Genomic DNA, 23,982 nt, shown 5'->3' with positions numbered 1-23,982 from the left:
ACACAAACATTGGGTAAATTAAATATAGAGAGCTTTTTGTCATTCACCTGGCTTTCATAAAGTTCTTCCAGCTCCAGGCTGGTGTGGGGAAGGAGAAGGGGAATCCCTGCCGAGAAGAATCAAAGCCCAGGTAACTGAGATATTCATCTCGGGAGTAGAAGACAACAGGTTCAAGCTGTGGTTTGTGGGGGCAAGACAAGCAGAGTCTCGAATATAACGTGGTTATCCCAGGTCCAGAAAGGGCCCTGGGCAGCCTGCCACTGGCAGTACCAGCTGAAGGAGCTGCAGTTCTCTTTGTGCATGTGTGAAAACCTTTGAAGTGTTTGGATTTAACCTGGGTGCAGCAGAGGCTCTGCAAAGTCTTCCCTCTCTCCTGGGGTCAGGCTGCCCGTGCTCAGGGCCAGCTCTGGAGGGATGCGACCCTATCTTGAGACCAGATTGCTCTGAAACAATAAGGCTTTGATCGCAGGCTGCCAAACTCCTTAGAGGGAGCAAGGGAGAGGCTGCAGACTGCTAGGGGTGCCTTTTGCAATGACACAACCTTGTAAAGTACATTAAAGTTTTCTAATTCTTAAAGGCTTCTTGAGATGAGAAAAACCTACTCCCACCCAGCTCCAACTCCAGTAACCTAACAAGAAGCCATGCATCCTGCGAGAAGATCCCTTTTGTTCTTCTGTAGCAATATTTTCCAACGCTTTCTTCTTTGCCTCAAAACAAATCACTAAGAATCCTACCCCAACCCTGTGAAGGTTGAATTACCAACTTACCTTTCTCTATTATCTAGGTTGCATTAATTATACTGAGCTAAATGGAAGCAATTATTTAATTAGCACCAACTGCTGTTCGCCCACATAGTATAGCAGGAGCATTTCAAGTTATCCACAGGCCAATTACCTGCTGAATTGCACGGCACCTCATCACAAACTATTACAAGTTCAGCACAAAACTCCCCAGACAGCACAAAGCTCTCGGTTTCAGAAAGCTGCGACGCCAGCGCAGCGAGGCTGAGCAGGTTGCCACTTAGAGCTTTGAAATAGCAGCTCTTACCTGAAAGGAGGTTGGCTATTTTATAAAACAATAGAACAGTTCACATCCCCCCCATCCTGGCCCTCTGGTGGCTTCTGTCTGTCCTCTGGAGTGCATCCTCTCATCTGCACACGCAGGAACCCACTGAGCTCCTCCTGATCAGCTGAGGACCACTGGATGGCATGATGCCAACCTCAGAGGTGGCTGAGGAGGAGCTGCACCTTTTCCCCAATAAGCAGAGAGAGCTCAGCTCGAGGTGCCGTTGTCAGCAATGAGAGGTGAGGGGATGTGCTGCCAGCCTGGGAGGAAGCCCGAGTCCTTCAGCCAGCCCTGGAGGCCAGGAGAGCCTCCAGAAGCCAGACACAGAAGCCACCAGAGGGTCAGGGACACTGTGTCTGTGGCACGGTTCCGCATGAAGAGGGCCCACAGAACCCCTTACTCCGAGGGGACAGGATGCAGCACAGCACACAGGGACGTGGGGAGGCCCTGCAGGGCTGGCAGGGCTCGCTGCCTCACCACATGCAGGAGCAGAGCGACTGGAGACCACCAGGTCTTCCAAAAGAGCATCGGTAATCCATCAGCAAGCGCTCGAACAGGTCACTGAGAAGGGAACATTAACTCTGGCCAGGGAATCACTTAGTGAGCAATTCCTGGCTTAATGAGGTCTATCTGTACTGTCACTGAGGACAGTTCGTTGAAGTCGGCAAATTTTGGTAGGGAATTACTTTCATTAATGCCTCCAAAAAGAGATTTCTCCTACTCTCCATAGGTAGCTGTGCCTGGGAGGTTTCTGTCGGCAGGCACCTTTGAAAAGCACCCCCGCGAAAATCAGCCACCTCTCCTGAGGGACAGGGGACGATGAAAAGCCGAGACCTTACCTTGGTGGAGTTCAGATGGCCAGAGAACGGGACGGCCACTCCTAGGGATCACACCGAATCCGCCAGGAATAAATACTCCAAGTGAGATCCCAGCCACGTGGAGATCCCCAGGGGAGTCCCCAGGCCGAGGAATCACTAGGTAATGGGGGAGAAGAACAGGATCCTAACGAGGAGCATCAGAAGAGCCTTTGGACCTAAGCTAACGAATCCACCACAGGAACACCACAAGGCTGCCTCTCCTTCCTCTTTTCCTCTTCCCGTTACCTAAAATCATTTCTGGGAACCAGCTGCCCTCCGAGTGTTTGTTTGATCAGCACCCTCCTTACCCTCTCACTGAAAATATGGAAATATACAGGGAGTAACCACATTCTGCAGAGAGCAGTGGGAGGGTGCTGAAAAATTAACATCCTTTTCTTTGCCACTGTGCACCCAAAACGCAGTCACAGTGAGTGTGCCTGTGAGGATGCAGGCGGGAGAGGTGGCACAGCACACGCCGTGGGAGCGTAATGCTTTAACAGACTGCAGATCCACCTGACCTCCAGTTAATTGACTGCCAAATCATTAAAGATCTGGGAAATGAGGGCCAGGATGAGCCTCTCATTTGCTATCACCTTCATCAGCGCATCTTCTAACAGTCCCGGGGCTGCATTTTACAGGCTACTAAAAAAGGAAAGGCAGCCACTTTCAGATTTATGGGGAGCCAGGGGAATCTACCGAGTGCCACCTTCCTCCTTTCATTCCTCATGCCACTGGCATAAATTGGGTTCCCAGCCTGCTCCCTCGCTCAACAGCCCTATGTATCCTGTGTTCATATATCTCCCTCTCTGCTAGTTTTTAATACCATTTACCAAGATTCATTTATCCTCCGCTGCCTTTCTCCCTTCAGGGCCCTGCCTACAGCCCAATGGGAACTCAGAAAACCACAAATTCTGCCTTTTCTGTTTATGATAGCAGGCCCTTAGCATAGGGCACTGCACTCAGCCTTCCCAAGTGGGACGCTCTCCATCAGAGGCTAAACCCAGCTGCTATTTCAGCTGGGATGCTCACAGTGATACACATGCCTTCCTCGTACCACCAGCGGCTCAGGAACGAAACAAAAGGTTAGTCAGAGCCAAGTTTTTCCCATGTAGTAGTGCCAGGCCAGAAGGGCTGGTTCTTAAGAGATGATGACAGTGTAAGGATACAAAAGTGTTATTTTCCTGGCAGGTATTTGCTACTAATTTACTGTGTGTTTTTTTTTTTTTTTTTTTTTTTTTTTCTGTGTTATGTTTTACAGCCTGTAAATCGAGCTGTTGGAGCCTCAAAAGCACAAAGGTACCTCATACAATACCCGAGCTCAATTCCTGTAAGAAGTGCCCCAAGGCCATTTGATGGCACGAAGCAGCAGAAACACTTACCATCAGGTGGCCTTCTCAGCTGCAGAAATTCACACCACAAGCTACTCGCCAAAGGTGAGTCTGCCAGGGCTGGAAATAATATGCTGGGAGAAGAAAACCCACTGGCTGTGGGTCACTGCAAAGGTGAATGTTTTGGGGAACAGCTCCATACAGGAACCAGCATCTCAGCCACAGCCTGGAAACAGACAACACTCGGGGCTTCCTAACAGCTGGGTGTTGAAACACCTTTTAGATGTTTCAGCCTTGCAGTCCTTCAAAACTAGGAGAAATCTCTGACAGAACAGAATCATAAGGAAATGTGCCAAACCCTAAGAAAACTGAAGTCTGAGAGAGGTGGTAACCCGACTGCTGCCATCAGCAGGAGCAAGGTGTTGCATGAGGTGAGCTGCGTGCAGCTCTGCACAGCGTGGCCATACGAAATGGGCTGGAACTACTGCAGCAAGGCACATCAGATCTCGTTTTGATAGAAAGGGGGATATGCCGAGGTCCTACGCAGGTCTGTCATATCAGCGAGACACAACATCAAACCTTAGGAAAGATGCAAATTATGATCCCAGCTTTTAATGCTGCAAACACTAAAAGTGCTAAAACACTGCGTAAGTAGGAACGTATATAAAGTGTAAATGGATAAAGTATTTGCCACAAGTATTAACACCACTTGGTGAGCACGGTAAACCCTATCTTGTTAGACAAAAAGTAAAATCCTTGCTTAAGCTTTTAAAAACTGACCAGGGATTTAGAGAGGTAGATTCCCAGCATTATTTGAAAAGAAGATCTTTGGAATTATTTCATGTTTCACATCATTAAGCAGAAGAATTCAAAAGCAAGATAGAGAATAAAGCAAGGGAGATAAAGCGATCTGCCCAAGGTCACCTGAATATTTCTCTTTATGAGACGAGACACACTCATTTTGACTCAACTCTCTGCCCTGACCAGCGAGACGATCTTTTCTCTGACATTGTATCTTGGGGTGATTAAGAGCATACGCAGTACTAATGTGCGAATGCAAAATCTGTCTTCCTTCCTGAAAAATGCATGCAGACACATCTCCTGACTTACCCCAGTAACTACACGCTACAGAAAAAATGGGGTGTGCATAAATCAGAGCTGAGGCAGCGTAGTGCTACGGCTGTGCCCTGTCCCTAAGAGAGCCCACAATTTTGGGTGGAATAAATGTCCCCATTATATTTATAATGAAGCTAATCAATTTTGGGATTGTAAAATAACCCTGCCCAGAATTTTGATGAATCGCACGACACATCTTCCAAGGATCCTATTGTTAAAGATGCCTTTTTTACTGGAATTTCAATAATTAATCATGTTTGGGGGTAGTTTTATTTCTGTGTGGCTTATCCTTTGATGATCTAATTTACATTTATAATGATCTATTCCCCCGTGGATTAATTGCTCATGTTATTTTCTCTATTAATCAGACGTCAACATTTGCATTACAGATGACTGTTTGCATTACTTTCATACTAAATCTGGCAGCATGGTACTTGATAAACGCTCAGTTCTAGGGGTGAATTAGTGTCTCAGCCCTTTTAAACAAAAGCATTAGTAGGATCTTGCCACTCTTTTGAAGTAGCCTGATGGTTTTGCAGTATTATCCACATATATGTGTTATTTATAAGAATTTCCCTTTTTTTCTGTGAACTGTAAACACACAAATATTTAGTTCACCCACTGCTTTCCGTCAAACCCTGAGCAAAGGGAGGAGAGTTGCAAACATGAGGCCACCACAGGCTTTCTTCCCAGGTCCCCACGTCCCTTTGGAAGAGTTTCACATGTCCCAAGGGACCCAGAGGAGTTGCAGCCTGCAGCCTGCTCCCAGGCGGGTGGCATTACATCCAGCCCCGATGGGTTGCTCACAACCCCGTCTCCAGGCGAGGCTCTTCACAGGTCCCTGACAGTCCCACAGCAGCACGGTCACACCACATCAGGCTGAAGAGACATGCTGCTTCTGCCTGAAAGCGTCCTTGGCACCAACAAAAGACGTGGGATCCCCTGAGTAGGGGACTTGTGAAGCTCTGCCAGCACCCACTTTTACAATGGAAGAGACCACGGATATGTGAAACACGAACTAGAAGCATAAGCAAATGGCATGTCACAGACATGGTGGGAGCCATACTTTTACAGCACAAGGAAAAATTCCCAAAGGATCCCTCCCATGTGGCTGAAAGTCCCAGCTGTGGGCTCTCATCTCCTCTGTGTCCTTTCGCTGGTGCTGCAGCTGCTGTTCTGCAGTCTGCCAGAGAGAAAGCAGTTCTGGGCTTGCAAATTTTCTGTCATGCTGGGAAGGTCGGTGTTACCTCCACAGTCAGAGCGGGAGGGATTGGTACCTCCCTGCCCAGCCCCACAGAGGAACAAAGCTTTTCCCTATCCCGTTAGAGAAAAAAATCCATTCTGTTGTATGGCAGTTCACGCAACATTTCTAATACTTCAACAAGTGTGATTAGACCCACAGTGAAACAAGGCCAACTGGTGAGAGATGTACATGTCCTAAAAAGACTTCGTGTTCTCGCTTCATTCTGGGAACCACACATAGCTGGTTAGTATGGCACAGCTCCCAAAGCACACGAGCATGTACTGATGCCACGCAGCAGAGCACGGGCAGATCTGAGCCCCAGACTTGAGCAGAGCCCTTACTTCGTATGATGACAGACCCAACTGTGAGTGAGCAGGTAGCAGTAGGTAAGTGCAATTAAAAAAAAGAAGTGCATAAATGTCATCAAATTTCTCTGATTCCCAACCAGCATTATTTTATTTTGCTGACATAAGGAGGGCTGCTCATGGGGTATATGGGTGGGTAATGTCTTGAGGTGGCCTTCATTAAGAACACCTTCAAATCAGCCAGCTCAGCATAAAGGATTTGCTGCAGGACACGAAGTATTAAACTACTGCCTGACAGACACTCCGCCCAGCGATAGCTGGGAAAGGTACTTCAGTAACCCGTTCACGGAATGCCCCCATTTTCCAGTCCATGAGCACGGTCCCTCCCTTGGCTTCACGATCTGGTTAGCAGAGCTCAGCAACCCTAATTAATTTGGGACAGAAATCATACTTTCACATCTGCTGGTAGGTGTTGTGCAGAAGGCTGCTCATTTCACAACATAAAACTTTCCACACGCATCTCATTCCTTATACTGTGCTGTTGGGCTCGGTCGTTCCCGTTTTGTATCGGTTCTTCCCCGTGTCCCCATCCCTTTCAAACTGCGCTGTCGGATTTCATCATATTCCTAGGATCATTAAGTACCTGAACGGTAAACATCCGTATTCTCTGCCACAGGAGATCAGGGAGAAAATAGTGCAAGGGAGGTGAGAGCAGCCCCCTTAACTAGAAAAGAAAGCCTGGACTTGTGCACAGCTCCAAAACTTGTGCTCTCGGGCTGCCATAATGACATACTACATCCCATTAATCTGCAATTACACGCTGACAGGGACTGTCAATCTAACACCACAGCCATTCAGCAGAACTAAATGTACCATTTCTGTCCCCAACGCCGTTCTGATGACTAAAACTCTTCAAAATAAAGTTAAATGTGGTATTTAATGGGGCAGGGAAGATTCCAAATTCTGAATTAAGAAGGAGAGAGATTAGAGCGTTTACAGCCTCATCACATCTGTGACGGTGAAGCCTGAGAAAACAAAAGGACTCTGCAAGAATACACGCAGGCACAGAAATCATCTGCTAACCGCCATACCAAACTTCATCGTTTGTTCTCACAAATCCCCCTGGTACAACCAGCTTTTTGTTATCTCTGTGTGCTCGCTGCACCTCCGAGAGGCTGTCCTCAGCTCCACCCAGCCCCGAGTGCCCCCCGCTGGGACTATCACGCCTGCCCCCAAAGCACATCCCCTGATGGTTCATCTCACTCAGCTCGGCCGAACAAGAGGTCAGCACCCAACCACGTGTCCACAGCTGAGACCCAACAGTGTTTTAACATCACTGGGGGCTGAGGTGAGATACGAGTGAGAGAACAGCCTGGTCCAGCAGGCAGAAACCCGGCTGAGACTCCCTGAACCTGTTCACACACAAAGACGTGCCCTATACACGCTGCAGTGCCGCTGACGTTATCACCCTGCGGTGGCTGCTGGCTCTCTGCTGGTGGAAGCATTTGAGCGAGTGCTGCTGGGTCCTCTTTGGGTAAAATCCATCAGAACAGATCAGAGCGAGAGCTGTAAATTGTTTACATTAAGCTGATAGGTTTGGCTTCCCGCAGCGTGCCTTGCTGTCAGATCCATGTCGGGTCATCAGCTGAGAGGTAGCGAAGGGGATCGACATCCTAGCTGCACGCAGCTGGAGCCAGGAGGGGACATCTGCTCCTGGAGGCCCCGTTCCAGGACAGCACGCCCACTCCAAGGGATGAGAAGAAGGTGCCCACGTGCCATTTTGAGCAGAAATTGCATCAATCGAGCAGGCAAATCCCACCTTAAGTAACACCATGAGGCTGCAGGCAGGGCTGCAGTCGGGCAGAGCACTGGAGCTAGTTCTCCATGCAGCCAGTGGAGCCAGGCAGCACACGAGCATGACTTACCCACCGCAAATCAGGTGCCCAAAACAGCTGGACTGGAGCACTCCCTGGATCAGATGCTTGAAGTTTAGACAGCTAAAGACAGATGAGATGAATTCCACTTTGATGAACTGAGCCCTGCCACGATGGGATTCAGCACTCGGGGCCTGCAGCAAAGTATCTACACCATAGAGTTATGTTAGGGTTCCTTCCCAAAATTGCTTTAAAACGTATTATGACATTTCACTGTCAGTGAAATTCAACAACTTTATTTTTGTCTACATTTTAAGTGTTAAAAATTTAAAAATCCAAGCAAAACAAAGAACCACAGACACCCAAATGAGCACAGTGCTCTTTATAACAGGCAGCATCACAAAGCACAACAGAGAGGGGCCCCTCGAGAGGCACATGGGTACACCTACCAGGATGAGCTGCTGTTCCCTGCCCTTCCTGCCCCCACACAGCTGGTAGCTCAGAGCTCCCACTCCCAGGTGAAGATTCAGTACAAACTGCATCTTGTGATAGGATCCTCTCCGAGTTTCACTTTGGCAATGGCACAAACCTCACTCTGAAGAAAATTAACCTCAGTAAATGAGTTTGCTGAGCACCCCTGCTATCTAAACAATTATGTTCTCTCTCTTTTAATCAGCTCCAATATTTGGACATCCTTTTCTCATTCTCAGGATTCACGTAAAGAACATAAATGCAAGGTGTTTAGGGCTCACAAAAACATCTGCAGAACTCGGCAAGCCAATTTTCACACACTTGGGACACCTGCAACTGCCTAGTGGCTTAAAGTGCAGTGGTGAGAGGAGAGCAATCCATCAGACCCGTACCAACTAAGGAACAACCAGACATAACACACCACTAGACCTGGACATCCAAGCCCCAGGTATCCAAATTTAGCAGCTATTCAACAGTCTGAGCCAGGGCTGCTGCCCAAGGGCCTGGCAGGAGCTGGGCACCTTGCACGGGGACAGGCTGCCTACAGGAACAGCCTCCCACCTGCACAGGGGACTTGCTGAGGAAGCAGGGCTGGTGCTGCCACGTGCAGAAGCACCACAGCAGTGCAGACGTGCACCTGCCCTGGAGCTGCTCCACCTTACACCAGAGCTAGCCAAGACCTGATGCTTCATCCCGAGCCCCTGGTAAGCTCCCAGCACTCTCCCCAGGGCACTTTCTGCTCCCAGGATACACAACGCTGAAGCCATCCACATCCTCCAGCTCTTCTGGAGAAGTATGGCCAAAAAAAAAAGAGAAAGGAATATCTCCACTGGTTTGAGTTTTGTTACAAAAGGAACATGAAGGTGTTAAACCAAAAGGCCTTGATACTCCATCTGAGAGAGACTATTCGTTCTCCCTGAGATCAAACAGCACTGGCTGCTAACGGAGAATATCAAGGAAACTAACACCACTTGCTTGGTCTTCGGGAAAGGTAATACTTATTAAATGTCAAAAGGCAAAATATTTTATTTCTATATATATACACGACAAGGCTGCACTATCTAACAAGCTGCTAGACATTTACGTCCTTAAAGAACGCAGGTAGCTACAGCATAGAAAACGAGGATGGGGAGTCTAAAAAGATTTATTTTTCCTTCCCATACCAGCTAGCTCCTTCCATAGTTGAAATTTCATTCTGTTTTCATGTTTGCCTTACAAAAATGAGATCTGTGATGTCTGGCCAAGACGGTTTTAAGACGATCACAGTCAGCCCATCCAAAGAGGGCGAGTGGTGCAGAAGTCTGCTGAAACGGAACTCAAAGGGCATGTTATCTCTTGTGATAGACAAGATACTCAAAAATGTCCTAAAAAAGAAAAATCTGAGGTTCGTCAGTCCTGCTGGCAGCTTCTGGAGCATATCCTCTTGTGTACGAACTTTAGTACTGGAAACCGTGAATTGCCTAATTTACCAGGAATAACCACCTGCATAGGCAGATGATTTCCAGTAATAGAAGGAAACTTAAAATAGCAGAAAGGACACGTGGAAAGCCATTCAAGGTAAAGCAGAGCAAAAATACAAATCAAAGACAAGATGACTAATTTAATATAGAGAGTAGTTAATCACTGCCACTGATTACTAAGCTGCATGGTACTGTCTCTGTCCTTCAGATCTTCACTGGCAGCGGTATGGTTTCTGACAACACAGGCCAGCAGAAATCAAAATGAAGGGCTGAGCACAGGGGGGTTAGAGACCCTCGTTCAGCAAGAAGTTAACTAGAAAGGCCAGGTGATTGTAATAGCTCCTACAGGACGCCTATTAAGCTTGTTTGTGTTTATTAAAGCCAGTCTGCTTCTTCCAAAAGAAGCAAATCGCACCAAGTGTAAAGCAGTACAGCGTTATCAGGACAGCAGAGCTGGCCCGGCAGCAGGGGATGAGGAACAAGCGCAGTGGCTCCCATTTATATTCTACAGATCCAAAGGTCAGCCAGCTCCTTGCATAATGTCAGACGGTAGGCATTAGTGACAAGGACTCGGACAGCCAAACAAACATATTTTTAGAATTAGCAGGCTGTGCTAATTGAGTGTATATTTGTAAAAATCAATACAATTCACCAGAGGGGGAAAGGAGAAGAATAAAAGCCAGGGCCGCCAAAGCACTGCTCTATTTAGATGTGGCTCATGCACGTGGTTACTTTCTCCTGGCAGCAGGGTCACAGATGGAAGGCTTGGGAGGAAGCACAGCGACCGTGATTGATATAATCACGTAACAGCATTGCCAGCTCGCACACATAAATCACAGATCACAGAATTTGCTGCTCGCAGGACACTGCAAGAGTCCTTGATGTATATCAAGGGGAATGCACACACACACACACACACGGGGAAACAACGCAAAGGCAGGAGAGGGAAAACTCAAGATCATAAGCAAGGCGGGTGGTTCCCTCAGCTTACAGGGGAAAGAAGGAAAACTGAATCAATGTCTCGGCACAAAAGGAAGCCTATGAAGGCGAATGCTTTTCTACACACACTTGCGAACACCTATCCAACCTTCTCCCTTCTGCAAACACAGGATAAAAGCCAAATGAGATGTTAAATCCAAGATAAGCTTGTTTGGTCTCTCAAGAGCTTAATTACTTTTGTGGAGAACTTCTCGATGGAGCTCACCTCCCACCTGCAGGTAGCTTACGACAGCCCCTACTGGCCTTCGTGCCACGTGTGGCATCTTACTGCTCTGGCTGGCTGAGAGATGCATCCCCTCTGATTGCAAGAGAGCCAGCCAGCTCCCCTCTCCTACAAGTGCAAAAGACGACAAACCTTCCACCTGCATCCAGCACGAGACTTCTCCAAGAAATACACCAGTTGCACGGTCAGGGGAGAATACCATCAGGAAAGCACAGCAAACACAGACATTCTGCCTGGAGCACTTTGCAGCAGCTGTAAGGAGGGGAAGAAGGGTCAAGGGCCAGGCTGCTTTCATCTGGCTCTTCCACATCTCCTCCTGTCTATGCAGCACGGAAGCCCCAGGTGCCCATGCATCTCCCACCCCTGGCAGATACTGACCGAACCGGGGACTTCAGGGGAAGTTCAGGGCCTGTTTTGGCAGAGACGAGCGCAGCCTTAATGGTGAAGCTCTCAGGAGGGATCCTCTGCCTCAACTGCTGCCCGATGGTGAGCAGCCCCCTACACAACAATGCCCCCTTTGTGCTGCACGGCAACGAGCCTGGATGGTTAACCCAGCACACCCAGAGTGAAACTCAGACTTGCACAGTTAGGAGGCTTCCTCTGAGGCTCAAACACCGTCGCTGAGACCCTGGGCACCCCACAAAGCCCAGCACAGCTGTAAGCGGTGGCTTTGCCTCCTTCTCTGCAGGTGGCCTGGAGCCCTACCACCAGCTGGGTCTCTAGCAGGCTCTCGTTTGGGTCAGCATCGGTACAACGTGCAAGGAGAGATGCGCTGCTCTCGGTTTGCCTCGTGCAGCTTCCCACCCCACTAAAAATAAACAAACAAACCTGTGGCAGATACTTCTGTACCATGCCGTCCAAGTCTCCAGACCTGAACACATGCACCCAATGGGGACTGTTTTCCTTCTCTGCCTTTTATATTGCCCCACCCAACACCTGGGACAAACTCGAAATACTTTATTTTGTCAAGTAACCAAAACCCACTAGTGGGTCCTGGATCCCAATAGCAATGACAAATTAAAGCCAAATACTCTGGAAATCCTGCCCTCTTCGTGTAAACAGCTTTCAATTTTCTCTGTTTTGGAATAGTAATAACTACTTGATATTTTTTTTTTACTTTTCAGGTCAAATACTTAAAAAAAATAAAGAGTTGAAAACAAGAGCAGAGGTTGGTATTTTCACATCACACACAGAGTCCATCAAATTGTAGGCAACGTAATGATTTAAGACCTTAAGCGTCAAGGAGATGTTTCAGTGGGATTGCAGCTAAAAGCACTGGGATGCCATCCAGATGGGCACAGCTCGAGCCAAGACTTGTCAGAGAAGAAATGCCATTTCTAGTAAAGTCAGCAGCAACAGCTTCAGCCATAGCCCTGCAGTTCCAGTCTGCTTCAAGTAGCGAGTTAGATGGCAGTTCACAGGCGGGGTGTGTCAGCAAGAAAAAGGACCCTTCGAGTTTACACTACAGTCCCAGGTAGCTCTGCCTTGACGGTCTCAGGCAACAAGCTCAAGGCTCAGGCTCCCGATCCTCATTTCCTATTCCCCTCTTACACCACCCGCATCCCACACAGGTTACATTACCAAACAGAAAATAGGAGGAATAGGAAGGAGAAGCTTGTGGGCTGAGATAAAGACAGGGAGATTTTGCTTACCAGTTATAAAGCAGACATTACTTGAGAAAAACAATGAATTGCCAATTGAAATAGATTGGGGCAGTGAGAAGCAAACAGACAAACATTAAGACAGTTCCTTTTGTCTCCCCTTTCCCAGGCTCAACTCCACTCTATCACTCCAGAGCCTGGCAGCACGGGAGGAAGGAGTTTATGGTCCCTCCACAAGAGGTCCTCTCTGCCACTCCTTTCTTCCCAGGTCTTTCCTCTGGCTCCAGCACGGGCTCTCCATGACCAGCACTTGCTTTGGGAATATCCAGCTGCTCCAGCGTGTCTCCTCCATGAGCGCAGGGAACTTCTGCTTCACCATCACAACACGTTCAACCTGGATGCTCCCTCCTTGCTGCTTCTCACTCTCTTCTTTGTCCCCATCCTCTGCTTGTGGGGCGTTTTTTGCCCTTTCTGAAACATATTTGTGTGTTTACATGCTCCAACTGGCTGCTGGGCTCAGCTTTGGTCTGAAAGAGCTCCCCTGAGCATCTCTGGGGAGTAAATTTGATAATCTCAGATAAAACTAGATAAAATAGTCCAAAAAAAAAAGCATTTTAAGAGATTTCAAAACTGCAAACATGTTTTCCTTTTTCAGGACTTGAAACTCCAACCAAATCAGTTAGCCACTGTCAATGATCAGAACGTAGTAAGTACAAAGCACCGACTGCCAGACAGGAATTAAAATAAACAAAACTAAATCAGCACCACATTTTTCATTTCAGGAAGCCATCCTGCCAGAGGAGCACAGCTGCTCAATTGGCCCAGAGCAGATAACTGCAGCACACGGGCCCTGGGACACGCAGCATTGTCAAGCCAACACAAAACGCCACGGCTAACCAAGGAGCAGCCAACGGGAAGAAAAGGAACTGCAGCAGCAGCAGCTACAAAGACCCCAAAACACACACAAAAAGTAGACAAAAGCCAAGACGCTGCACATTTGCAGTCATTGTTAAAAACTGCCCAGAAATAATTACCTTGCACAATTAGTATTTTTCTCCTAACCATTTTTAATTAAGTTCTTGTTTGAAAAAACATCCCCGTGCTCCAGCCAGTCCTTCTGGCCAAGGGAGAACTGCTCACGGCTGGGCAGCAGCGGCTGCAGACAGGCACTCAGCACAGACAGAAAGAGAGGAACAAAACCTAGGCCAGTGCAGAGGCTTCGCCCTCCTCCCCGCTCAGGAAGGAGACCTCCACAAAGCCCCACTCCTCTCCAAGCAGCAAGGCTGCAGCTCTTCCACGCAGTTGTGAGTCTTCACTGCATCCCAAAGCTGCAGCATCTTAGGAAAGTTCAGAGCAGAAACCTTTTCCAACTCACTCCAACTTCTCTCGCATTACTGTTTTAGCAAAACCTCAGCAGCGTGGACAACCACTCGTACGTGTGGACAAAAAGCCCAGGACCCTGAGCAAAGCACATCAGAGCACGCTTAGCATCAGCCCCTACAGAAGCAGAGCAGCCTCCTGCTCGGGGATTTAGTGCAGGACGTGGGCATCTGTGCTTCCAAAACCCTGTCTGGGTAAGGGCAAGCCGCTCAGCCCCCCTCGTGTCTCGACTCCCCAGCTGTAAGATGGAGACACCAACCTCCTCTCCACGGCTAGGCTGCTGGGCTGACACACCGAAGGGCTGGATGTTGCAGCTAAAGGGGCCAAGCCGGCACTTAGAAGAGACAGATTCAGCAAAGCCTTGGGGAAGAGAAAGAGAAGACGTCTTTTAAACACCCGGAAAGATTAAAGAGCGCAAAGCCCGACTCTATGCCAAAGGGAACCATGCTCTTAAATCATTCAAGCACCTCTGAAAACCATTGCTTGATTCAAAGGTTTAAGAACCGTTTGTCTAGCACTTTAAGGAAGAAACAGTACCAAAGAACAATGGGCCTGCTACAATTCAGAGCTGCTGAGACATCTGCTGAAAGCACACTCTCTGTGCAGCAATGACAACAATTCAGCGAGTGAGCAAATGCCTTCAGAGCAGAAGATGATGAGGACACAACAAAAAGGTATTTTGAAAGCCCTACCCATCCCTCTTTTACTCAGCACAATGGTGGGAATTTACTGGCAAATGACAAAAAAAAAAAAAAAAAAAAAAAAAAAGCCCAGAAAGCCCAGAGCTGATCAGTCAATAAACGGGACCAAAGACGAGGATTTAAACCTATGAAATAAATAAAAACTATTACACTGTTTGAATTTGGCAGATCAGGCCTATAACTCTGTGATGTTCAATTAACCAGTGGCTTTAATAGGTATTAGCACCTTGAATGGCCTTGGATTGCAAAGTGCCTTCAAAGTGCAAACCAGCAGGAGCTGGGGCACTGGTGGTGGAGCAAGACCAAAGCCCTGCTCTTCAGAGCATCTTCCAGGTCCCCTCACACTCACAGAAGGTACAAGGTCATTGTAGCTCTTTTAGTTTGTCAGTCTCTGGGTATTAACTTTTACTGGGGAAAAAAAAAAAAAAAAAGTAACTGCAAAACTTTCCTTTTAGCTCAAACCTCAGAGGCTCTCACTCAGCGCTGGAACTCGAGCTCTGGTGCCAGCCACGCGGACACCATTCCCCGAGCAATGCGAGGTGTGACCATCTGCAGCTCCTTGGGGCAGCTTGCTGAGATGACTGCCCAAATGTAGGCTCGGAGAAGGTGAGTGCTGGCACTGCCGTCCAGAGAGGACAGCCAGGAGGGAACAAAGGCAGACTGTGCTGCAAAGACCTGGGTGACACACCACGAGCATCTCAAGGCAGGGATGAAGGAGGAAGGAGCACGGCTGGCACTAGCATCCTCCTTCCATGGTTTGCTTTCATTTGACCTTTGGTAGATCCCAGCAGACACCCCTCCCATCTGTGCAGGATTCAGTGTGCCTTTTCTGTCTCCACGACAGCCGGGCAGGGACAAAAGCCGAAGTCAAAACAGCTGTCAGCCTCTGCTACCTACAGCAGAGAGGGGCTTTCTGCTTGAGAGACCAGAGCAGCGCGAAAGCCTTGGCAGGAGGCCTACATCTGCCAGGCTCCGTGGCTGGCTGACTGAGAGGGACGGATGTGACAAGGGCAAACATTTCCAGGACACGAGCTGAAAGCACATGAAGGGGCTCAGGGACAAACCCCACTCACCCAGGAACTGCACTGAGCAACGAGGGGGACAGCTCCAAAGGGGGAAGATGGAGCTGCAGCAGGATGGCGGGGAGCAGGAGGGCTGGGGCTGCGCAGCGCAGGATTTAAGATCAGCCCGGCGCTGATCCAACAGCCCTGGCTGCATCTCAGCCGAAACTGAGAGACCTGGAGAAGGGGAGTGGGCTGGCCAAGTACCTGCCTTGTGCTCCCTTCTCCAGGCTCCTGACCAAGGGGAGAATCCTCTCTCATGCTCTCCTCCCTCCTTCTGCCAGCAAAGATCACAAATCGACCCTGTCTGAGTGGCACAAGCAGCCATCCGGGCCACGGGCTGCTCCTCTGAGTCCATGTCAGCTCTCGCACGTAGAAAGCTCTGCTAGTAAACGATAATAAGTCTAAAAAGAAGAAAGATTTTTTTTTATTGCCTAGCATATGCAAGGCATAACACAGTGAGACAGCAATTTTCAGGAAGCAATGCATCCCCTTCCCTCCCTTCTCTCCTCCAGCCCTGTTCCTGTTGTACTTTCACGTGTCTGTCACTGCAAACAAAAGATATATGCCAAGTTAATGAAACGTCTGGCTTGTGGTGTGGGTGTATAAATGAGCCAGCACAGCCCCTGTGTGCTCAGAAGAACTGCAGGAAGCACATTTCCAGACCTGTCAAGACTCATTTCTTTTAGAAGGAATAAAAGATAGCTGACATTTCTTCCCCTTCAAACAAGAAGAAAAAATAGAGAAAGGAAAATACACTAATCACTAAAAGGTACGGAGAAGTTCCTGACGGGCACCCTCCTTCCCTGCTATCACTACGATGAGGGATGTGCTGGGAGACCCTCGCGGCTCCTACAAGGCGGTGCTGTGCAAACAGAGGGCACCATGCAGCCCCCTCCCGGCTGCGTGCCGGGAACAAACGAGGGAAAAGCAGCATCCAGGGGGATCTGCCCGAGGTGGCGTGACTGACCTGCAGCAGAGCCAGAGCTCACAATCACAACCACAGGAAATCCAGATTTCCCCTGTTTGCCTTGATGTTGCACCTGGGAGAGGCTCTGCTTGCCTGCGGTACCTCTGTTAGCTGCCCGGTCTCCTCCTCCCGAAGGCTGCCAAAGCTCCTGCTGACGCTGCACAAGCTGGGAGCAAACAGCCCAGGCAGCAGCGAGGGGCAGGGATGCACTCCGTGGCACTCTGTGGCACTGCCATGTCCAGATGGGTTCCCCGATTCATCTGCACGACCGAGGGGCTTGGCAGGCTCAACCACGCTTCCTCCACGTGGCCAGAGCAGCACCAAGGCTAAGGAACGAGCTGCCACCACGCTGGCTGCGCTTTGGCTTGGGCAGAAACAGCTCCAGCTCCACGGGCTGAGGGCAGCACCTGCCCCGAGGCAGCCTGGTGGGCCCACAGGCTGATGAGGGTTGCAGAGACGGTGATGCAACCAAGTGTGAGGTGCAGAAGCCACTCAGTAGCTTTCTATTTCCTTGCAGAGTTTTTCAAAGGTTGCAAGGGTCTGGCTTGCAAAAGCCTCCATACTTATTTTGAGGATATTTCCCATTTAGCGTGGGCAGACACCCTTATTAACTCAGATAAAAGCTTCTGGTTTTGGATGCTTCACCAATTTTAACGGCTTTATCATCCTATGCCCACCAAGCCACGTAGCACCACTTTCCCTGGGCTATTCCTGGGAACTTGAGGCACAGAGAGGCTATTTTTGACTCACCCAAGGACACGCAGGAAACCCTGAGACGACATTAAAATGTTAGAGTAGGGTTCTCATGCCAGCAGCACTGCCATCGTTCTCCTGAGGCTGTTCTCTCCGTTAACTAACTCCCACAAAGGAGCTCCCTGGTAGTAAAGCCCAACTGCAAGTAGGAAAGAAGATCTGTTTCAAGCGCTGCATAAACAGAGCACTGCTATCCAAGGCACAGATTTCCAATGAGAGGGTGATGCTATCAGTTTATCACTGGGGAGTCCTCAGAGGAGGTTTCTGCAGGGTTCCCACCACAGCCCAGCAGCCTGTTCCTGCCGGTATCTCAGTGCTCAACAGCACGGGTTTCAGTTCTCCTCCCACCCCATGCACTCACCTAGTCCAGCTCACACAAACACACATACACTTCCTAACTTTTCTTTTAACAAATACAAAAATTAAACATCCCGAGTTTTCCAGCCCACGACCTTCTCCAAAGGGTCCCCATGCTGCTGCCCTTCCCAGCTCATGGCAACACAGCGGCTGTGGCCAGCTAACTTCCCCTGGGTAAGGTGAGGCACTGTGATTCTGCCTTCTCTGTACGTCTGCAACACATTAGCGATACAGAGTAAAAAGAAAGGATAGGGGGAGAGGTGTTTGAGTTACGTGTCAGGTGACAAGGATTCATTTCCAGAACACTTTCAAATTAAATCTTTGGTTATGAGAATAAAAACCAAGATACAGCCAAAGCTACGCAGCTCCCACGTGCCTCTTACTCTTCGCCTTCCTTCTTCAAGCTGCTACCTGCAGGTTTTGGGAGGTGCTCCCACGTTTAGCATTAGGTCAGTACCTGGAGGACTTGGCCAAAATCAGAGCACCTTCACACAGCACACAACGTTGGCACATCACTGGCAGCAAGGTCCTGAGCAGACCCTCTGTCCTCAGGGCTGTGCTGCCTCCCCTGAATTCTCCCTTCTACTAAGTAACCCACATAGTTCTTCATCGTGCACACTCTGTTCCACTTCCCCTCTTCTGCACTGGGCCCAAACTCGTCCTATTTTGCCACTATCACCTTCACTCCCCTTTCTCACCTTCCACCCAGACACTGTTACTTCCCCTCCACCCTTCCCCACTCCAGTCCTGTGCTGCTCTGTGCATTCCCAGTGACCTCGGGAAGCTGCTGATTACCCCCTCGAGGCTGCCTTGCTCCGTGTAACGCTGTGCATGACGCAGCTTTTCTTTTCAGAAGGCTCAAGAGGCCTGCCAGCACCACCTGCACGACACTCCTCGCGTTTCAAGAGCCTGATCTGCACAACAGCTGGGCTCCCACCACTTCGGTGGGTTTCTGCAGAAGCTGGTGGGTGCTCAATGCCTCAGAAAAAAACATTTTTATTAGTTCAACTACATCAGCAAGGGCTGAGCCTCGCTTAATAGCTTCACTGTGGCCCATTTCTGACTACACACTTGACTAGGAGTCAGGGCTCTCGTGATGTTCCTGCCTTGGTTAATGACTTACTAATTCTGGGTAAGCACCTGACCTTCTCCTCAGGTCCATCAGCGAAGCAGAGGTGACTGCATCTCTGCCACAGAAAGGCCACCGATTTCACTCATCAGAGCTCCCTGAGGTCTTCAGGTGGAGGGTGCTGGAGAAGACGCAGTGCCAGTGCTGCGGGAGGTGTGCTCTGTGCACGGCCATGTCCCGGAGAGCAGCAATCACTCATCAAGGGAAATGGCGCTTTCCTGACACTCCTGGCCTTTCACATTTTCAGCCTGAAACGCACTCTTGCTCCCATCTCATTTCCCCCCTATGCTTTCCCTCCTTCTGTTGGGAGCCAGCAGCTCGGTACAGGCTTTCTGATGAGCATAAAGAAACAGCCCTCATTTCCCAGCGACCTGCTATCCCAGCCAGCCTCTGCCAGCAAGCCACTCAATCAAGGAGACACGAAAGCACCGCTCGTGCCACTGCTATCAAGGAAAGAAGCACCAGTCTCCAACAGCCACAGGGAGCACAGCTCTGCGAACAAATTACGCTGCAGCTTCCACTGTGCACATTACAGAAAAGATGACTCCAGCAAATCCGTGTCTGAGCCAACTTTTATGCCCCTGGGAAGGTTTTGCAAAGCAATGAGACTACCCAGAAATTTAAAGTTACAACCATGCATAATTACTCGCACTTCAGCTTTGGTATTACAGCGACTGCTGTTTGTATATGGCTGCTTCTTCCACGAAGTGCAGAGAAAACAAGACACAAACCAGGCCTGCCCGCTGGACTCAGCAACAGCTTCCTGTGCACATCCTCACAAAGAAGCCCGCACGCATCCCCAGCATCCCTGGCCAAAAAGGGACTCCTAGTATTTGCTGCCTTCATTATACTTAGTTTCTCCAACCAAGCTGAACATCCTGTTCTGCCAGGTACAACACAGATGAAGTGGATTTCTGTACCAGGAGGCTTGTAAGGATCCCCCTAGATTCTGTGAATCAAGGCCTCAGCATTCTGGTGGTGGCAGAGGAAGTGTTTTGGGTGGTGTTTTTCTTGCCTGTGAGTACAGTCTCCGGTGTCTAGTGCTGCCTGACCAACTCGTTAGCCTGGGTAACAACAACCCACTGCTCCGTCTGCACGCAGAACCAGGCCCTAAACACGTCAGGACGAAGAGAATGCAAAGGCAGTGCTGACAAGTAGAAAGAGGATGGAAAGAAAATAAAACCCAAACAGGCACAGAGCAAAGACTACCCCTGGGAAAGAGTATTTGAAGAAAAAATAGATTTGGGACGGGAAAAAAAAAAAAAAAAAAAAAAAAAAGAAAGCACCACTTTAAAGTCACACATCATTTTAAATGCTTGTTAGCATTTTGGTTATCAGATAAAATAAAAGTTGGCCAGGCTTCTTCTGGTAAACTTTACCTGGGCTAGTTTCTAGTGTAGCTGATGAGCTGAACCCCCAGCTCTGATGCAGATAAGGCTTCAGTTCTGTGCCAGGTAAGGTCACTCACATCTGCTCACTCTCGTATCTCAAGGGCTTCAATTCATCACGGCCAGCACAGCCAGAGACCAGGATCATCCATTTGCAATGGCTGCACGTCTGGTTCAGAATCTCGGTGCAGGCAAACCACTGCCAAGCTTTCCCCTGCTGCACGTGCAGAAAGGATTAAACAAATACCTGGGGTAAGGTGCGTTTGTGATTGGTACCCATGCAGATCAGTACCCAAGGTGAATGTTTTTCGCCCAAATCTGCACTGAGAACCCAACTGCTCTCTGCTGCATCTGAACCTGTACAGTGCAGGAACGAGGTAGGGGACTGCAGGGCTGATTACACTGATTTGCAACAGCAAACCGTCCTGCTGTGCCCTGTGCTGAGAGCACACGATGGATCTTGTGCTACATGACCTGCCTCAAAGGTTGCATTTCATGGTCAGGTAGGAACAGGCTATAGAGCTTTCTGCAGGCTGATTCAAACACAACAAGCCTTAATGCAGAAACTCAAGTGTCTAAAACCTTCACTTTTAGGCATGCAGTTCCCTCTCTTGATTTCTCAGAAGCAGCACTGATACTTTCCTCTCTTGGGTGAACTCTTCCAGGCTTTATTCTGCCACGATTGGAAATGCTGGTCGGTGCCACCAGGTTACAACCTGTGCTCGTCCTTCACAGCGTAACACTGCCACCCCAAAGGTGGGTGCTCTTTTACAGCTCCCGGTGCTTGAGATTTCAAAACCTGGTCCAGACACACAAAGCACCATAAGATGATTCCACAGACTGCAACATCCAGTGCTTAATAATGAAAATGAACTCGGGTGATTAGCACAGGAAGAAAGGACAAAGGAAGAAGAAAGGAAAAAAGAATGGAAGGAGTAAGAGCACAGCAGGCCTGACAAGGCTCAGGTGATAAACGTTCCTCTTGCGGTGAAAATATTCAAACAAAATGTGCATCAAAAGCAAAAATGTAACAGAGGAAAAAGGGGAGGAGAAGGATGAGGCCTTTCATCGAGCTCTCTCCCTTCCTCAGATGCCCTCTCCAACCCACAGAGAGAACAGAGCTCCAGGCCATTCAGCGTGTCCAGCTCGAAATGAAGGAGCCCTCCTCCCTCAACAGTGAAGGGAGGCAAGGGAGATGTACTGGCTAACTTACCAGTCACATCTCAGCGCTGGAAAGCAGGTATCTCCCAAAGGAATAACAAAGAAAAGGAGAAAAAAAAATCAAATTCACTCAACAAGGCAACAGTAGCAACTAGAGCATTTCCCAGGTATTGCGGTGCCTTTCAGACTCTGATGGGTGAAATCACTGACGCCTGAAGGGACCTCTGCAACTCCCCCTTGCTCAGAGCAGGTCCAGCTGGACCAGGTCACCTTCCTGTTCTTCCCACCGAGCCCCTTCTTCCTTGACTTACCCCGGGTTACAAAGAGCACTTACTAATTGCACACAGAAGGCAAAGAGTGGCAACTCCTACAGATTTGTTAGCGCGGAGCACAACAAAGACGCGGCTTGGCTGCCTCCAAACATTACCACACGTTCAGTAGCGTAAGGTCAGTGAGAGGGTTAGGCTGACCAGTGTAAAGGGGTTTGAACAATGAATAAAACGGAAAGGAGACAAAAATAAAACTCAATTTGAAAGACCTTTTGCCTCCTATAGAAAATACAGTTAGTCTGTGTGGATACCCTTAGCCCGAGAAATAATTGACGTGTTCAAGTCATCAGGAAACAAAAGGCTTTGGTGCTTCTGTGGAGGAGAAAGACTCCATTCACTCGGAAAAATAATTGTTCTTTTTCAGGAAGGAGTTTGGGAAGGAGTTAACACTAGTCTGACTTTGTGGCACAACGTCTCTAATGACTGGGGCCGAGAGGCATTATTTTTCCTGCAGCAGTGGCTGTGTGCAGGTTCTCCTCCTGTGGAGCAGGCTGCACGTGGGCCGTTCTGGTACCATAGGGTTGTAAGATCCCTCGCAGGAGAGGACAAGCAGCAGGCTAGAAGAAGCAGGGTGCTGCAGACAGGACAACTGCAGAGGCAAACAGAGGACACAAAGCACAGGACGCTGCTGGGGGAAATAAAGCACGTGGCTTAGTGCTGCTTCGCTGAAAAAAAGGCTGGGACCTCCTGGAAGTTCGGGTCAGGTTGGTGGTTGGACTTGGTGATCCTGAGGTCTTTTCCTACCTAAATGATCCTGTGATTCTATGAAATGACGTGTCAAATCCTGAAATCCTTACATATTGGATTACATCCCCATGAAATCCTTACACAGGGGTAGATTTTTATTTATTTAATTCATTCTGCATCATGGCCTGCTAAGCATTCATGCACGTTGACAGCACAAAGAAGCACAGAGCGATGCTACCAGGAATTGACGCACGACATTTTGTTCCTCTGCTAGACCGAAGACTATCCTCACACCACAGTCACCCAAGGAGCAAGCAAAACTGCCTCTAATGAGCAGACGAGGAAATGCCATTTGCCCCGCTTGCAGAGACAGAAGCTGCAGTGAGGAAGAGGCAGGACAATGCTTCAAAGGAAAAAATAAATGAAAAACCCAAGGCCAGGAGGCAGCACGTAACCTATCCCTCATGGGGTACAGCAGTGCCTTACAAAAACACAACCTGACACGTCTGCAGGGACCTTCGGAGAACAAAAAACAGAGGAAAGGTATTTGAAGAATTCTCTGGTGTCATCACGAGGGGCTGCTGTTGAAAGAGACACTTGTTAGAAGTTTCTTGGTGCAGCCTCGTTCCCCAACTGTGCAGCAGTGCCAGCACAAACCCCTGCACTTCTCAGCCCCCACCAGCCCCGGTACACGTCCTCGCACCGTGCCCCGCTGCTATGCAGCACACCCCACCTCCCCGAGGGCTTTTTCCCCTCAAGAAATATCAGCAAGGGAAAAAAAAAATCATAATAAAATCTGCCAGCAAAGATGCTGACTATTCTATGTCTGGATTGGAGGCATTACCAACTCCTGTGCACGTTACCAAACTAGGCTTTAGTTCCCCACTACAGTTCACTGCTTTTTCTTACCCTGAAGCCTGCCTTTTAAATTCTCAAGTCCTTAAGAAAGGCGCAAAACCTTTCTACCTGTTCTCCTACCCCACAGCAGGCCTGCCTGTCCCCCAGCCCAGCTCACCCTTCTTGGAGGGTGCCAGACCAGCTCTCCACAAAGCCAGGCAGCAAGAGGACCAGGAAACAAAATAAGCTTTAAAAAAGCTTCCCCCGAGCCCCAACCACTCCCCAAAAATGTGTTTTCTGTTGTTTTTTTCTCTAAAAAGGTGAGCCGAGCTGGTTCCCTGAGCAGGGAGGCTGCACATGCAGTTGTGCCAGCACGATGGATGGAGATGCTGCTGTGCCCTAGGGGGGCAAGTGAGTGGGGAGAGCAGCTAAAATAGGTATTGCTGTCAAAAAGCCTATATCACAGGGCCCCTGGCTTAATAAAGTAGAGGTTTACACTCATTTGCAAAGGGTTCAATGACTAAACAAGTAGCAAAACCTGGTACAAAGCCTCCTTGTCCTTCTTTGTCACGATGATTGATAATAATAGGGAAGTTAAAGGTATTTTATTCACCCATCAAAATATTATCCCCCCCAGGGGGGTACAACGTGGCAAAGACGAATGAGGAAAGGAGAAGCCTGGCACTG

At 48.9% G+C, this 23,982-nt stretch overlaps 1 protein-coding gene across 2 annotated transcripts in view; it reads right to left on the bottom strand.

Annotated features, from left to right (window-relative positions):
- The window catches only part of TSPAN4 (tetraspanin 4), a 394,615-nt gene that overhangs the window by 263,787 nt on the left and 106,846 nt on the right, over nucleotides 1-23,982 (bottom strand). The window contains exon 1 of one of the 2 annotated variants that reach the window (XM_032188292.1): nucleotides 14,182-14,199. The exons of the other annotated variant lie outside the window; for it this stretch is intronic. The gene's annotated coding sequence lies outside the window, so the exon portion shown is untranslated. Of the gene's footprint in view, nucleotides 1-14,181; nucleotides 14,200-23,982 lie in introns of those variants that run through there. 2 annotated transcript variants of the gene reach the window in all.

This window comes from Aythya fuligula, chromosome 5 (assembly GCF_009819795.1).
Source record: "Aythya fuligula isolate bAytFul2 chromosome 5, bAytFul2.pri, whole genome shotgun sequence".
Lineage (NCBI taxonomy): Eukaryota > Metazoa > Chordata > Aves > Anseriformes > Anatidae > Aythya > Aythya fuligula.
This window is presented reverse-complemented; position numbering and strand designations above follow the sequence as displayed.